We start from the raw sequence: 13,881 nt of genomic DNA, 5'->3' as shown, positions 1-13,881 counted from the left end.
AAAATCAGTGTGAGTTAGGTTGTGGGTGACGGAAATAGGCTTTTTAAAAAGTAAACAGATGTTCACAGCTTGAGGAGCTGAATAAGACTGATTGACTTTATTTAGTTCGTTATATTTATATTAATCTAATACAATGTCTCGCTATAACTAAAGACAATGGGACATTATACTTGTCTTAATGTTTCCTCTTATTGAGGAAGACGAGTCTAATAAGTCACGCTTAACACCATTTCTTGGTGTAGGATAGTTGTTATGGCGACACAACTCGTGTACGAAAAAAATTTTTCATTTATTCGTGTTAAGGCATAAATCATCCTATTTTTATAAATAAAGTTTGCGTACACAATGTTCTACTCAATCCTTGTCGAAAGCTAATATATAACGTGACAAAACTCAAGGATGTTGGAACTAGATGTGTTGTTCTGTATGCTTCAATATAGTTCTGCAATCCTAGTAACATTTAGTTTTAGATATTGGATGGGTGTGTCAAATCCTTGGAAGGTAGCTCCCGCAAAACATCTGGAGATGTTAGTACAGATAATTTGGTACAGCGATAGACTGTAGTTGCTGAACGAAGATTTAAAAATATCTAAAGGCAAAATACAATTGACTAGGATTTGGGAAAAACTGTAAACTTAGTTTACGAATATATTTAAACAAATTTATCAGAATAGTTGCAGTTGTATGCATATTTTGTAATTCACTCTATGAAATTAATAAGACTTCGTCAATAATTTTTTTTAAAATAAACATTATTGAACAAGTATCTCTTGCTTATTTCGTCTATGTGAAAAAGCTTTTCCGGGATAAAAGTTCCACTATATTTTTTTTCCGGATAAATTTCAAATTTCATCAAAATCGGTTTAGTGCTTCAGCAGTAGCAGCGTAACAGAGCGAGACGCGTTACTTTCACATTTATAATTATGGATGCGACTTCAGCCTACAATCTATTCACGGAAGACTCGTCCCATCCGAAACTCATTAGCCATAAACGGCGAAGTGAGGCAGAAATCAATTACTCAGTATGGTATATGGCTTTTGTCCGTGACTTCCGATGGAAATCCAGGCTTGTACACTTAACGTGCCCAGGCACAAAGGTGCTCCAGATTTAATTTTATCCCTCCATCGAGATGGATCGATTGTTTTAGAGTTTAGTTAGATACCTATTTGTAAGATTATAATATAATTTAGAGCTGATTTTCTCAATGAATAAATAAAATATATTCGTTCGAAAATTAACAAAGTAAATGAATTGAAGTCGGTTTTACCAATATAATTGTTCAATTTAAAAAAAAATTCAATCAGGTTATATATTTTTTTATTTTATTTGTTTTTTTTTTTATATAGTTTTGCTACATAACTTTTATCGGACTATTGAAAAATCAGACCTTGTTGAGTTGACAATAAGTTCTGAAAGAGCCTTAAGTCTGTAGGTTTGGTTTAAGTGAATTTTCGGTTTCGGTTTCGGTTTCGAACCTTTCTACTTTATGTGTATCTGACATGTTAACATCCCTTATCATATCTTTGAATAGAAAACACGATATATTATTATGTACCTACCTACTAATGTATTCGTAATCTATACTATTATATAAAGCTGAAGAGTTTGTTTGTTTGAACGCGCTAATCTCAGGTTCTACTGGTTCGAATTGAAAAATTATTTTAATGTTGGATAGCCCATTTATCGAGGAAGGCTATAGTATATAACAGCACGCTATAACTAATAGGAGCGGAGCGTCAATAAAAAATGTTACAAATACTGGGAAAATCTATACCTATTGTGTAAACAAATATAGAATGAGTTTTGTATGTATGCATATATGTATGTATAGATAAATATTTATTTATTTATTTTATGTTTAACGACAAATAATAATAATTACATAAAATTATTTCAATTATACCAACCACTAACAATATTTTAAATGCATTACCTTCAGTTGCCACGGTACGCATTGATATGTTAAACCTATCACTAAAATGAGTACTAATTTTAACAATTTTAATAATATAAAAATTATATAATATAAATTAGGAACAAGTTGCATCAAGTTAATCCACTTTAGACTCTTAAAGGCACATTTCAATACAATAGAAACGGCGCTAGCGGTCTCATTTCTTAAACATTTATACCCACTCGTATTTATTCTCTCCCACGTCGAAGTTATAAAGGTTTTACGCCTACATTTAACTGAGACGTTTATTTTCTGAACACCAATCAACATAATTAACAGTTAGGTTAGTAATTTGTTGCTATTTCAGTGGCGTGTTTTTAACATTTTGTATAAATATATATTGAATTTTAAGGGTGTGTGAAGTCTACCAATCCGCACTAGGCCGGTGTGGTGGACTAAGGTCTAATCCCTCTGAGTAGTACAGGAGGCCCGTGCCCAACAGTGGGAAAATATATAAACCAGTGCTGATATTATTATATATAAATATTTTAGATTCTATGAAATGCTTGTAAATGCTATTACTATGCCCTTATAAAAGTAAACCTTATTATTTTCGACACTAACTCTTATTTGTTTATAAAAATAAAAGCCATTCTCGGATAAGGTAAAAAGTCCTTCTACAGGACAACCTAAATAAAGTACAGACCTCTATTTATTAGCCGTGACAATGGGCAAAGATAAAACACGATAATATAAATGTGTAAGAGAAAGAGAAATTGAGAAAAATGCTTTTTGCTTCTTTCGTTAATTAGGCGGAGAAGTGACCCTCAAAATGATTGCCCAAAGCTTTTGGAAAGGGGATTATAACAGATGCGTATTCAGTAAAAAATCTGGGCGACATAATTATACTACTGAGATATTGCATGGACATATGGACATAATTGTAATATATGACAAAGCTTCTTAGATAAGGATTTTAAAGACAGTGTTGTAAAATAAATTTATAAAAAAAATCCACATTGATCAAACTTCGACTTCATGTTTACTAGGTTAATTTATAAGAGGCAACAACTGAAAAAAGTTTACTAAAGTATAAAAAAGACGAAATACTGTGAAGCCAAAGCATGTCATCTCTTTCTAAAATAAATACATGCTAATCATACATATACTACGATCTACTACGATGATATTTGTATTATAATATCACCTATTATTGTAGCCGTCATTTATTTTTTTCTATGTAGGTTATTTCCTCCCAAAGATTTTCTCGAATGTGAAGCCTGACCGACCATTCTGGCTACACAGTTAGAAGTTTGTGCTTGACGAAAAGTGGAACGTTGTGAAATGTCGGAGTTTTGTAGAGATTTAGATGTCAGCACAATAGCGTGACGAAGTTTTCCACACAAAACACCGCATGTTTTGTTACGAACTTATGTTAAAATAAAGTAGTCTCAAACTTTCTTATGTTCACGATAGATGAAGCATTTGAAATGGACCATGTATTATTAAAAGTAGTTTTTTTATTTAGCATATCTAATACCCTCAGTTTATTTTTTGGCAATATTTTGCATTATTACTTATATTTTTGCGGATCATATAATATTGCGTTGTTAACTAAACAGCAGCTAGTGGTAAAAACTAGGCCATAAACTGCAACTGCCTTGAATATGAATCTCACCGATCTCTTAGAGTGTGGGATAACTTCATATAAAACAAAAGATTATTAAAAACCAGTACGTTAATATTTTCGTAAGTTACTATGAAGTTGTCAAAATATTAATCTTAAATCAAGTAACAATACTCGCAATTTATTTGTTATATTTGTTGAAAATATGTCATTTGCACTTTGCATTCGAACAGCATTGGATGTATGCGGTTATACGAATAAACAAAATTCACAGCGAAAGCCAAATCGTTGCACAACTGTAGGATTGGAAAGCGCAAAATATCTGCATAGATCCATTTTATATTACAGTCATGTGCTCAAATAATATGCTGAAAATTTATAATATTTTAAACAAAATGGCACTTTACTATAAAAAGTCATAACAGTAAATTTTTATTTTATCTATTTAATCATATTTATTAAGGAAATATAAATTGACAGACAGTATAAATTATAAGTAGAAAAAAATTTATGAAATGCCCAAAAAGTATTGACAAACATTTTCGACCTAACCCCGAAGCTTAATTTATACGAATTCCAACTATTTATATATATACAAACTCAGTTTTTCTACTTAAAAGCCTCATTACTACACTAATGATTCATTTGATTATTGATTTTATGTCCAACAACTTACTGGTTTTAGAACTCGTACAATGAAATATGTCTTTATACCGGCTTGCATTTGCAAGTAATCTATATATATATATATATATAGCACGCGCGAAATAGCGCACCACCTCAAGACGGCGCGGCGCGGCGCACGCGTGTAACACAATGTAAAAATGACAAAAGCACAATTGTCTATATTTATTTGATCGATTACATTATCTCCCCACCTCAAACTTTCCAAGAAGTACCATGGTTGCTAAGCCGGGAGTTTTCCAGTACACCATTAGCAGGGTGCCCCCGGTGATAACAGCGGAGTTTCTCAAAAAAAACTAATATATAATAGTTATGGATTTATGAGTATGAGAAATATATTGAATAAATTACAGTTGAATATATTAAGATTAAATGTTGCACTCAGGCCGAGAGTCGAACAATATATATAACATTTTAAACAGAAACAATAAGTTTAATTCTAGAATTTCACGAAGGCACAACTGCGGACAAAATCTTGTATATAATAAATTGGAGTGTACCGATCGTAAATAATAATGACTCCTTAATTAAGAGAAAAGGTGTAGAGAAATTGCCGATAGTAATTATTGCTATTAAAGTATCGTGGTAATAAATCATACTTAATAGTGATTTAATTTCGGATTTCATGAGTTAAGACTTTGTAAAATAGGTATCATGATTGATTTGCTAACGTTGTCAAAAACTAGTATTTGGCTGATTAATATTGATTGTATTCGTAATGATGATTAAGCATCGACATTATCGCAATCAACAACGTGATAGCTACTAATTCAGCATTCAACATCATTATGTATTCTTTAAAGTATTGAAATGAAACTACTTTTCGGATTCTATCGCGGTTTTTTTGTCCCCACCATGACCATGAAGGCTGCAGTCTTCGAAACGTCGGGAGAAAACTAAAATATAAAAAACCGCGATAGAATTCGAAAAGTAGTTTAGTTTAAATGTCTAACATTCGCGTAAACATAAGAAATTGTTTAAAGTAACTAAAACTAGATAATTAACAAACATTATTTGTCAATTCATTGGAATAGACTTTAATCACATAAAATAAAAAATAAACTACACAATTATAACAAGTAACTCATTCATCTGTTCTGTGATCAACTCCTATTAATTATAATTGAGTTTTTGATCTAGTTATTAATCCATGGATTAATACTTTGTACCCCTGTTTTAAAACAATGGGCGTGGGGAGTAGCATATTCTTTAGCACTATTCAAATCCATGAAGAGAAGGAGTGCAGAAAAATAAAAAAATACGTTGAATATGTTACAAATATATTACATTCGACGATCAAATTGTTGGATGACCAATAGTATTAATAAATCCGCAACCGAAGAAACTTAAGAGAGCAAACTTCTACTTCACGATTTCTAGTACGTTTTGAACTACTCATATTGTCACTACATTCATATCGATGCAGGCCGAAGACGCTGAAACTTTATCATATCAATTCCTTAGTACCTACAGCAACCTTCACGATATAACAAATGAATCCAGGGACAATATCTGCTCATCCTTTAATAACAGGATTGCAGACGCTTGATAGCAGCCGACGCTAAAATGGCGGTCAAAGTAATGAATCATTTTGAAAAATGATCGGCTCCGGTAAACGCACTGAAAATACTTCGATATATTAATTTCAACGAAAATAAAGTTTATTTATAAATTGATATATACATCATATTTTCAACAGATTTAAAGGATATATGTATGGAAACTGATGTAGATTGTGTAGAAGTGGCAACCCTAGCGTACAATACATAATGAAATGGAGTATACAGTGTAATCAAGAATTAGGGGTAACCACCGAATTAACGTATGCCGTAAGCCTACCAAACAAGGATGCCCACAAACATAAATAATTAATATCATAATGGGTTCTGAAACCCAGTCATACAAGTAAAACCCTGAAGCTAGCAAATAATCATAAGATTTCTTGTTTCAGAATACATTAGTAATTAAATCGTGCGATTAACAGAGGCGGTCACAAACTAATATAACTAAAATACAAAGCAATAAAAACAAATTTTCTCATTTTGCCTAATCCTCTCAGTTTAAACTAAATGAACTGACATTTGGTCTGAACCAAGAGAACTATCAATGTAATCGAATGATTGATGACGTTATGCTCGTGGAGTAGGGTTGTTACATCTACTATCGATCAACACTTGACACTTCCATTACTTACCATACAGAAGCATAGTTTGTTTGTTTATTGTTTCAATTTATGTGGTTAGACGGATGACTATCATAATTAATTTTTGAAAGGAGATATAATTTACACAAGCAATGACAAATTCTATTAGTTGTAAGTAAAAAAAAATATGTACATGAATATAACACATACCTAAATAACTACTTAATTATATAGTTTCTCCCTCTTAAAATTTTGCTATTCCCGACAAAGTGCACAATTATATCACGTGTATTAAAACGTAACATCTTTCATACAAAATGATTGTGGGGTGCAATAAACTATTAATTTGATATTTTCAAAAGTAACTTAAGGCATTGGTGATTTCGAAGTAAAATATATTATTAATACAAATATGTAATTTATAAACTGGCAATGTTAATTTCAATACTTCATTTTTGTCTGCTAATATAATAAACTACAGTAATATATTAAACTTAGCAAATGGTCATATTTTAAGTTTTGGATTTAATACAAAACCAGGTACACATTTATATGATTAACATAGGCGCAGGTAATCTAAAAATAAGAAATAGTTAAACTTAAAAAGCCTACTTAATCACCTAAAAGATCCGTTCTCAAACAATATAATATCAAAATAAACCGAAACAATAAAGCCATATACTCATGTTGTAAATGTAATAAAGATCACTTTGACACAATAATTGCGTGATTTAAATAATTGTTTGAACGCAATAAACATTGAAGATAAGATGTTAGTTATCTTTAACAATCGTCTATTATATTGTACAAATATTTGCATCAACATCACGCGGCGATGTTGTGAGAAAATTTATAATTAAATCTAATTAAGCCAAAGGATTTTTCAATGTTGTTTCATGATAAATAAAATATGTTTTATTATCCATCATGTTAATCCGTGATGAAAATATTATGATTATATTGTTAGGAAAAAATATTTTTGTGAGGGTATTTGTGATACCTTTTGCTATAAAAACACTGAGCGTTTGACAGACCCGGACAATCGGCAGTTGCCAGCTAGCAATTGTACATTAAACAGTCGAACCAGTCATAAAGTACATCTGTACTAAGATACTTATTTTAATTTTAATAAAAATCGTTTTTTTTCTAACAATATTAATACTTTTAGCAAAATCGAATCGTCTCGGCGACACGTTCTTTGTCAGGAATTGTAATTTCCTCCGTTGTAATTCATTGCTGCCAGTTTCGAAATAGTAAATCTTTAATCCAACAGGAATTTGTTAGACGGCCTGAATATTCATGACAACACACATGTCTCGTTACACCACGGACGTTTAAACAGCATATTTTATTAAGCCAGTGAATTCATGTTAGCCAAATTAGACGCGTTGTGTGATGAGTGACAGGTAGTTGCTGAAGTAGTTTCAAAGTAGTGTAATGTTCTAAGCAACAAGTTGATAGTATATCCGGTTCAGGCCGGCATAATTGTGACGACTGCCAGGGGTAATCATCTCTAGTCAGTCGTGATTCTATTAGACCCCTCTTAACTTACTATTCAGTGAGGTCATATTGCTGTGACCATATAAGAAAAAAAGGAAGTAGCTTTTCTATTTACCTAACTAGAATAATGAAAACAAATTTATCACCATAGATACATTAATATACACATTTTTTTTTAATGTTTTGCACCTTCATAAATAATAACGGTGCAGTCATAATAGAAATTCTCAAAAATAATCGTGATATTTTAATCCGCTCAATTCCAAAAAATATAAGGAAACCTGCACACATGAGAGTCCGTAATTATACTTTTTCAAGATACGCGAATGAAGTCCGTGCCGTATTACGTGAATGTGGCGTGTGAAGTCTTAATCTCTTTTATTAGTAGAGAAAGCCTGTCATATGCTCAACAGTGGGATAGTACAAAATGCAGTACTGAATTGCCTGTATATTGTACTTAGAAAACGCAACGAAAAAGTATTTACGAAATATTGTTTCGGTTCCTCCATCTCCTCTGTTTTTTTTTTTTTAATTCGTTTTAATACATTATTTCTGTATATTATTTCACAGAGTCTAAATATTGAAAAAAAAAAATAACAAAAGAGTTAGCCAGAAAATTTCGTAACAAAATTTCATTAAAACCATTTCGTTGCGTACGTTTTTTTGAGAAGTACTTATAAGCGAGATGTGCATGTCATACGTGTAGATTACGTTAACACCTAACTACGCTGGCCTGGATCCCGTGTAATAAGTCATTACAGTTCGTTAAGCAATCTTCATAGATTGCATTAGTAGAGCTAATGGTGGAGACGAGGGTTATACACAACTATATCAACATTTCCAGGTAGTAAAACCTGTTTAGTTGCAATCAAGAGCCACTGGCAGGTATTGTATTCGAAATTCAAAATTTATAATAATGGTTTGTATTCGATTTTCAAATTTTAATTTGAATTCGGTGTTTACAATAGTGGCTATACTAAAAATATAATAGTTATGATTGGAATTATTTACATAAATATACCCTCAAGGAAACTGTAAAGAGGATTTCAAGTTTAATTTTATCGTTAATGAGATTATTTGCAATTAGTCATGATAGGTGAATCTATCCAGCTCTAGATATGCTTATGGACAGAGCGAAACGAGAAATAGGATAGAATCGCATTAAGTACATTATGAAAAACAGTGGGGACGTTTTGTGTTTACATAAACTATTGAATGAATTTCGATAAATTTTGGCATACAAATGACTAAGTAGAGTAACTATTAATATAAGGTTCTTCTCTCCACAAAATACACTGTAAGATATTCATACCAGCGGATCTAAGAGTAAACACTAGTATTAGGGTGAATTTACCCTAATATGTAATACCGGATGGGGATAACACCAGATTAAGGGGAAAGACCGTTCAAAAATCACCGCTAAACCTAACATTTTCTTATAAGGACAACACAGCCTGAAGTATCAATTTGTAATGCACCACAATCGTTTGCAACTGAATTAATATTAGTCACAGTTAATCAGCAATCTTAAACAACCTTACTCCAAGGTTTGATCTTACCCCAAGTCACCTATTTTATACTATTTACTTGGATTCCCTTCTTTTCTTATTATAATGCAGCATATAATATTGTGGTGCAGTTCTACAAATCTAATTTCTATAATATGATCTCGTGCCGTATTGAAAATCTTTTACGGACACTCGGTATTCCCGCGGCGGAATCCGTAAGGATTTCCCTAGGAAATGTTTACAATATCAAAAAGGATATGAGTGTAAATTCCTTGTGATCTTGGATGTTACCTTCCGTGTTTATTTCTTGATAAGCTGTTACAATACCTATTAATATTAACATTAATGTATAAAGGACTATAAAATGTACTAAAGGGATATAATTACTTACTTTTGCGGAGGAAATACCACCTTTAAAAATATATTAAACAACAATCCCTTTATATCTGGAATACGTAGATACTAAAGTAGTATATCAAACAATACTTTGTAATTCAAGGTTTTGGTTTGTTTCTATTGTTCATAGGCGTTTCTTGCGGCTGTGGCCGCATCAACGCCCCACTATAGTCCTTTTTCGAACAAAAGTAAGCCTGTATAATTCAATATTGTAATCCATGTCTGTTCAATAATCCTGCATTTACTTCTAACAGAGAAACGTATTCACAAACTTTTGCATTAATAATGCTATATAAGATAAGAACATGAACCAACAATAAGGAACTAAACAATTCTAACGCCTCCACCAATTTTAACTCTAGTTGCAAAAGTGGCATTTTGTATAAAGTTCCACAATATAAAACTTGCCACTCCATTCAAACGCTTTCACAAAAACTGGGGCGAAAACTCGAAGTATTAAAAAGTAGTTTTGAAATAGTACTCGTTAACTATTAAAGACTTGCTAGTTTTTTTGTTAGGCGTAGAGTGAATTTTCTACATCAAAATGTTCGTTTTAGGGCGTTAATGCGGTTTTTTTTATATTTTAATTTTCTCCCTCAAAACCACGATAATATCCGATTGTTCTATTTCGATGTCTAACATTCGCGTGACCAATATGAATCATATTTCTGACAGTAAGATTGATTTTGAGTGTAAAAAGGGCCCACTATTCTCAAGGAACAAAATTTTGTTAAAGTTTTTAGCGCAAAAATTATAGTCTTATATTAGAAAAAAAGAAGAAAATGTTTTATTTGTGTTTTAGTAACATTATATAAAAACCAAACAAATAATTAAATAGAACAATATTAAAACTATATTAACACAAGAGAACTATATTATATTAATACAAGAGAATTTAAAAAATTAAAAGTAACAAACCAAAACCAAAACTGATCCAGCTCAGTTTAGTACTACAGTGGTTATTGGTGACACTACATAAGCATAGAACAGATGGAGCTTGATGAGGAAATCAAAAGTAAAGATTCAAAAAATCTCAAATTTTATTCTTATAGGAGCAGACTTCCTTTTGTTACAATCGTGATATGTGTAAGAAAATGACAATCACAGGGCACCTCTTAACAAATTTACTTTGACTCATGACAAAAAATGTCGAATTTAAAAAAGTCAGGTCCAAGGTTACCAATGTTGCCTAAATGAAATCAAGAAACCGACTAGAAACGGCTAGCGGCGGAATGGTAAGAAAATAAATCATAAATATAAATGAAAATTACAAAAGTTTTCATCAATATTCCTAAAATTCGGTATCTGGTGACGACTTTAATAAAATATGTATATTTATTTTTATATAACCACAGATATTTAACATATTTTAGGTATTACGGCGTAGAACCGATTATTTCATTGCATTGGATACGCAAAGGAACAGCGCTAATACGACATATTTTATATACAAAAAACACGATAAATATCTTAAAAGCAACAAATTAACTCTTTCTAATGTAACTAATAACGTAAAAGTTGTTTTTATATTATTTTATTATGCCAAAGTAATTATTAAATTATTGCTTACATTGATCTCTATATCCTTACATATTATAAAACAAAGTCCCTCGCCGCGTCAGTATGTCTGAACAATCATAACTCAACACTCAAACAATTTTTCATTCGGTTTTCACCAATGGATGGAGTGATTCAAGAGGAAGGTTTATGTGTATAATTTATTAATGTTTCTTACGAGAGAAAATGTATTCATATATGCCTTCCTACCCGTGCGAAACCGAGACGGAACGCTAGTGCGAATATATAGTACGTATTTTTGTTTGTACTATGTGAATATTAACATGTGTATTTTTAACCAAGCAATTGTTATGCGTAATACATTTCTCATTACAATTTTCTGTAAAATAGTGTGAAAACTTGCAATTTATTAAAAATTTAAATTTCCATTGTTAATTTCGTTGGTAAAATTTATTTTAAGTAAAGTTATAAGTAAAAATTTATTACTAATTTAAATTTCAGAAAATGATGATCCAATAATTTCATTGGTAAATTTATGTTAAATAAAGTTATAAGTAAAAGTCTAATCAAGCTTCCGTGTGTTAAATTAAAAGATCCTGAAAGTAACTCAATTCTATTTCGAAACGAATAAACGAAATCATTCTTATATTATTGTTAATTTAATTTGTAAAATATTCCTTTATAACATTCCTTTCCTATATAAATACTTAAATTAATTGGCCCTATAAAATAACAATACTAGCATTATATAATGAAAATTAAAACATTAAATATTATTTTCTACAAACCTTTGATTAACTTCATATAAAATTACAACATCGCCTTTTCATTTTATGAAAAGAAAAACATTTAAATATTTACAAACTTTTTCTTAATTCACAAAAAATACCATAATAATAATACAAATATTAAACAAAATTATAAATAAAAATTTCAAATTAATAAAAAACACTATACCTTACCTTTAAACACAGTCACTTCACATTCACACACACGTGTTCTCGAATCACAGAGCGCGCTCGCTCGCCGCGTCCGTTCACACTGAATTGGTGCAGCGACTGCGGACTGCCGCAGGTCTCAGCGGTGCAATCGGCGTCGGATAATGGAATGGGGGATATTTCCTGGAATTTTACAAATTATTTAAATAAAGTAACTCATCATTACATATTCACTGCAGAGTTTTAATTTTAACTAAACACAGATGCTGTTTTGGAAGTTTCTTCTTTATGTTACATTTTAATAGGAATTTGAAAACTAAAAAATTAAAAGTGTTATTTGTTACACTTTACGTCCTAAATAAGTAATAATTTAAGGCAAATAAGATAGTTTTGTTTTAGTTTTATAAGAGTAACTATTATTATGTAGTAAAACCCGTGGAAAAAACGCTTAGTACAGGGGCCTTATTCTCTATCCCGCATGTTATTTTAACAGTGTGTAACAAGCACGTAACACAACGCATCATGTTCAGGACTATAGAAATTTGGCTTACAGAATACCATTCCACACACATTTCTCGAAGATAACATGACACGGCCGCGTTACGCAGTTACACTATCATACAGAATAAAGGCCCAGGATCGTATACTTCCTGTTTTGCAACATAAATATTTAAATGTCATTCAACAGGTAAATAATGGCTATAAAATAATATATATGGCAGTAAAAGTTGTCAGTCATAAAAGGAACGTGCTATTGACATATTTGACGATTTAGTTCCTGATATTTTACGTTCTAAGTGAATCCACTCTCGTAAAAACTTTTCCAATATTAATATTATAGGATAGCAAATCTAATAAAATCAATCAATTAATCGCCCGCTATAGTGACGTATTCTGACAATCTTGATTTGGAAAACTTATGTAGGTACACAAAGAGAAAGAAAAGCAGAGCAGCAAATTTTTTATGACCGTTCCAAGACCCAATTTCTCTCATTATTTACCATTACATGCGTAATACTACTATCCATTATCATACCAGTATAAAAGACAAAATGTTGGTATTTCTTCTTTGTGGTTGTGTTTTCTAGGATCGTGTCGCCAAAAACCGAACCAAGTGGCACAACATCGTGCGCGAAAGACTGTTTCCCTGATGACTTACGATCCCCAGCATTGGGGAATCGATGCAATGAGGAGGTTTCTAGGATACTGAAATTGGGGAATGTGACTGCATCGGCGGCGTAATTGTACTGTACACGCGATATGACCACTGCGGAGCTCCGGGTTCGAAAGCCAAGTAGGGAAAAGAAATATTAGTTATTGTGTTTAGTATCAGCCCAGAGTTTGAAATATGAGCCCGATGTGGCGACAGGCTCGCCCCGATCACATTGGAAGGTTTACACTCGGCGAAAAGTGGATACACTAGTTGCGCCTTTGCTTACCCCTTCGGAGATAATGAAAATATTATAATGTTAATTATTGTTTTTAATGTTATGTTAATAAGACAGAATTTTCACTGATAGTACGCTTGTAGTAGTAGTAATAGTAGTTTAGACGCTATAATATACCAACTAAAACTCCGCTGGGGTGTGGGTTCCTCTGGTAAAAGGTACCTAGTCATCGTTCGCAACCACGTCTGTCGGATTCCGCATAGCGGCCCTTCTACCATTGTTGG

The 13,881-nt window shown here is 31.7% G+C and overlaps 1 protein-coding gene across 2 annotated transcripts in view; it reads right to left on the bottom strand.

The window, feature by feature from the left end:
- The window catches only part of LOC115454911 (octopamine receptor beta-1R), a 52,882-nt gene extending 40,545 nt beyond the window's left edge, over nucleotides 1–12,337 (bottom strand). For both annotated transcript variants that reach the window (XM_037440177.1, XM_037440178.1), the window contains exon 1: nucleotides 12,234–12,337. The gene's annotated coding sequence lies outside the window, so the exon portion shown is untranslated. The remainder of the gene's footprint in view (nucleotides 1–12,233) is intronic.
- Nucleotides 12,338–13,881: the final 1,544 nt, after the last annotated feature.

The sequence above is a fragment of the Manduca sexta genome, chromosome 18, assembly GCF_014839805.1.
Source record: "Manduca sexta isolate Smith_Timp_Sample1 chromosome 18, JHU_Msex_v1.0, whole genome shotgun sequence".
NCBI lineage: Eukaryota > Metazoa > Arthropoda > Insecta > Lepidoptera > Sphingidae > Manduca > Manduca sexta.
The sequence above is the reverse complement of the archived record's forward strand: the minus strand, read 5'-3'. Positions and strand labels throughout refer to the sequence as shown.